This window comes from Primulina eburnea, chromosome 18, assembly GCF_022965805.1.
Source record: "Primulina eburnea isolate SZY01 chromosome 18, ASM2296580v1, whole genome shotgun sequence".
In the NCBI taxonomy this organism is placed as follows: Eukaryota; Viridiplantae; Streptophyta; class Magnoliopsida; order Lamiales; family Gesneriaceae; genus Primulina; species Primulina eburnea.
The window spans coordinates 22,046,451-22,051,095 of record NC_133118.1 but is presented as its reverse complement, the minus strand read 5'-3'; the positions used below and the strand labels follow the sequence as shown (position 1 = coordinate 22,051,095).

Below are 4,645 nucleotides of genomic sequence, written 5' to 3'. Positions count from 1 at the left end.
TAATCAGTTTGAGATCAAGCCAGCTATCATTCAGATGATTCAGAACACTGTCCAATTTGGGAGAAGTGCACTTGACGACCCTAATTCTCATATAGCTGACTTTCTTGAAATTTTTGATACTTTTAAGTTTAATGGCGTGTCTGATGATGCTGTTCGTTTGCGTTTATTTCCATTTTCACTGAGAGATAAAGCTAAGTCGTGGTTAAACTGTTTGCCTGTAGGGTCTATTACTACATAGGAGGATATGGCAAAGGCATTCTTGATCAAGTACTTTCCTCCGTCGAAGACTATGAAGCTCAGAGCTGACATTACTAATTTTGCTCAATATGAGCAAGAGTCACTTTACGAGGCATGGGAGCGCTACAAGGACTTGTTGAGGAGATGTCCACTCCATGAGCTACCTCTTGGGTTAGTTGTTCAAACTTTCTACTACGGTCTTCTTACTCCTAACCGTACTATGATAGATGTTGCTGCCTGTGGTAACTTACTGAGAAAAACGGCTGAGGAAGGATATGAGTTATTGAAGGAGATGGCTGCTAGTAGCTATCATCCTCAGTCTGATAGGCAGAGACAAGGTGCTGGAGTTAATCAAGTTAATGATTTGTCGGCGGTCTCAGCACAGTTAGAGGCTTTGAATAGAAAGATTGATGGGATGAGCATGAGTGGGTCGGCTATGCGTCTGCAAGAAATTTTCTGTGATAAGTGTGGGGGTGAGCACGATGTACAGGATTGCCAAGATGGCAATCCATTCTATGTGCCTGAGGGAGCACCGGTAAAACAAGTGGGATTCCAGAACCGTCCTAGAAATGACCCTTACTCGAACACATATAATCCGGGATGGAGGAATCACCCAAACGTTTCATGGGGAGGTCAAAACAACCAAAATCGCCAACAAAGAGGTCCACCATATGGAATGCACCAAGGATTCAAGCCAGAACCGCCTCGGGAGGAGAAGTCCAATTTAGAGCAAATGATGACTAAATTTATTTCTGCAACAGAGACGAGATTTCAGAACCAAGATGCATCCATAAAGGGGCTAGAGAATCAAATCGGACAATTGACTAAGTTGATTGCTAATAGGGAGCAAGGAGCTTTGCCAAGCAACACGGAAACTAACCCAAGAGAACATGTAAAGGCTGTGGAATTGCGTAGTGGAGAAGCGCTCGAGTCTAATGAGGAAAAGACCAAGCACGGTGAGGATGAGGCGGAAAATCGAGGAGGTAAGTCTTCTAACTCTACATCTACACCTATTGCACAGAATAAAATTTTTATCCCTCCACCTTTTCCTGCAGCAATGAAGAAAGCTAAATTAGTTGCACAATTTGGTAAATTTATTGAGATATTTAAAAAATTGCATATTAACATTCCTTTTGCTGATGCTTTATTGAATATGCCAAGTTATGCAAAATTCTTGAAAGATATTTTAGCAAATAAGCGGAAGCTAGAAGATCATATGACGGTGAATTTGACTGAAAATTGCTCCGCTTTAGTTCAAAACAAGATGCCTCCTAAGCAAAAAGATCTAGGGAGTTTCTCTATACCTTGCATTATTGGTGACATTAATTTTCATAAAGCTATATGTGATCTTGGTGCGAGTATTAATCTGATGCCTTTTTCTGTGTTTAGGAGACTGGGATTAGGTGAACCCAAGCCAACTAGGATGTCGTTGCAGCTGGCTGACAGATCTGTCAAGTATCCACGTGGGATTATCGAAGATGTTTTGGTGAAAGTGGATAATTTTATTTTTCTTGCAGACTTTGTGGTACTTGACATGGAGGAAGATTTAGAAATGCCTTTAATCCTAGGGAGACCGTTTCTGGCTACAGGGAAAGCACTGATTGATGTTGAGGAGGGGAAATTGAGACTGAGAGTTGGAGAAGAAGAAATTATTTTTGATTTTTTCAATACTCTCAAGCACACAATGCACAATAATAGTTGCTTTCGTATTGATGTCTTGGATTCTCTTGTTTGTGATTTTATGCAGGATGGATTGAAAGAACCATTGGAGGCCACTCTCACTACTGAAAAGCAGGAGGACGAGCTAGACGAGGAAAAGATGGAGATGGTAGCTCATTTGAATGCCATTCCACTTTGGAGAAAGCAAGTGAGGTTTAGACTAGAGGAATTGGGAGACAGAAAAGATTTAATGCCTCAAAAGTCAAGCCTAGAGGAGCCACCTACTGTGGAGCTCAAACCACTACCTCCACATCTCAAGTACGTATATTTAGGAGAAAATAATAAATTGCCTGTTATTATTTCCTCTTCTTTGACAGATGATATGGAGAGTAAGCTCTTGGGAGTCCTTAAGGAGCATAAAGGAGCATTCGCTTGGAAGGTTTCAGACATAAAAGGGATAAGTCCTTCGATCTGCATGCACAAAATTCTGATGGAAGATAAATACTCACCTCTATCACAACCACAAAGGAGACTCAATCCAAAGATGCAAGAGGTAGTAAAAGCTGAAACAATTAAACTTCTGGATGCAGGTATTATCTATCCTATCTCTGATAGTGCGTGGGTAAGTCCTGTACAATGTGTGCCTAAAAAGGGTGGGATTACTGTTATTACTAATGAAAAAAATGAGTTGATTCCCACTAGAACTGTTACGGGTTGGCGTGTGTGCATAGATTATAGGAAATTGAATGATGCAACCCGTAAAGATCACTTTCCCTTGCCATTTATCGATCAAATGATTGAACGATTAGCAGGTCATGAATTTTATTGCTTTTTAGACGGATATTCGGGATACAATCAAATCACAATTGCACCTGAGGACCAAGAGAAAACTACTTTCACTTGCCCTTATGGTACTTTTGCGTTTAGACGTATGCCCTTTGGTTTATGCAATGCACCTGCAACATTTCAAAGATGCATGACCGCTATCTTTCATGACATGACTGAAAATTTCCTTGAAATTTTTATGGATGACTTCTCTATTTTTGGCTCCTCATTTAATGAATGTTTAGAGAATTTGAACTTGGTGTTAGTTAGATGTGAGGAGAGCAATTTGGTGTTAAATTGGGAGAAGTGTCATTTTATGGTTCAAGAGGGGATTGTGTTAGGACACAAGGTATCAGAGAATGGAATTGAGGTCGACAAGGCCAAGGTGGAAGTAATCAAAAACCTACCACCACCTTCATCAATAAAAGGACTTAGAAGTTTCCTAGGGCATGCTGGTTTTTATAGGCGTTTCATTAAAGATTTTTCCAAAATTGCTAAACCTTTATCCTCTTTGATGATGAAAGATGTTGAATTCAATTTTGATTCTGCTTGTCTGCATGCATTCGAGATACTCAAGGAAAGCTTGGTGACAGCACCTGTTCTGACTGCCCTTGATTGGGAGTTACCGTTTGAGGTGATGTGCGATGCTAGTGATACAGCTGTTGGTGCGGTGCTGGGTCAAAGGAAGAACAAGGTATTTCATACCATCTACTATGCAAGTAAGACTTTAAATGATGCTCAATTGAATTACGCTACTACTGAAGAGGAATTACTTGCTATAGTATTTGCTTTTGATAAATTTCATTCATACCTTGTTCTGTCTAAAGTAACTGTGTATACAGATCATTCTGCCCTCAAATACTTGCTTGCTAAGAAAGATGCGAAACCTAGGTTAATTAGGTGGATTTTATTATTGCAAGAATTTGATCTCGAGATTCGAGATAAAAAGGGTGTAGAAAATGTAGTTGCTGTTCATCTGTCTAGGCTTGAGCATGTTAGAAGTAAGGGCAGTGACGATTATATAGATGACTGGTTTTCGAATGAACAATTGCTTGAGATGAAACTTTGTCCATGGTATGCAAATTTCGCTAACTTTCTTGTCACAGGCACACCTCCACCAAACATATCGTTTCACCAACAAAAGAAATTTTTTTCTAAAGTGAAATACTATTTTTGGAAGGAACTGTTTTTGTTTAAAATTTGTGCAAATTCCATGATAAGACGGTGTGTTGTGGAGGAAGAGTTTGATCGAATTCTCAACCATTGCCATGACCGTGAGGTAGGTGGTCATTTCGGACCAATAAGGACGGAATCCAAGGTACTTGAAAGTGGCTTTTATTGGCCAACTCTCTTTAAAGATGCTCGTTCTTATGTGCTACATTGTGATAAATGCCAGCGGACATGTAACATCTCTAACCGTCACGAAATGCCTTTAAATAATATCATTGAGTGTGAGGTTTTTGATGTATGGGGGATAGACTTTATGGGACCGTTTCCTAGTTCTTTCACGAAAAAATATATTTTGGTGGCAGTGGAGTATGTATCTAAATGGGTGGAGGCAGAGGCTTGTGCCACTAATGATGCACAAGTGGTGTTAAAATTTTTAAAGAAATATATTTTTAATCGATTTGGTGCACCACGTGCAATCATAAGTGATGGTGGCACCCATTTTTGCAACAAAATTTTTGATAAACTGTTGGGCAAATATGGTGTCACCCACAAGGTTTCCACTCCATACCATCCCCAAACTATTGGACAAGTTGAAGTATCCAATCGAGAAATTAAGAGGATTCTAGAAAAGACGGTTAATGTGAATAGAAAGGACTGGTCCATTCGGTTAGATGATGCTTTGTGGGCTTATCGTACTGCTTTTAAAACACCTATAGGCACTACACCATATAGGTTGCTTTTTGGTAAAGCATGT

General features: G+C 39.7%; 1 non-coding gene across 1 annotated transcript; it reads right to left on the bottom strand.

The window, feature by feature from the left end:
• Positions 1 to 292: 292 nt before the first annotated feature.
• LOC140820349 (small nucleolar RNA R71) lies at positions 293 to 399 on the bottom strand. Its single transcript, XR_012115425.1, has one exon. It is a non-coding gene; the product is annotated as a small nucleolar RNA R71 (small nucleolar RNA).
• Between the last annotated feature and the right edge of the window lie 4,246 nt (positions 400 to 4,645).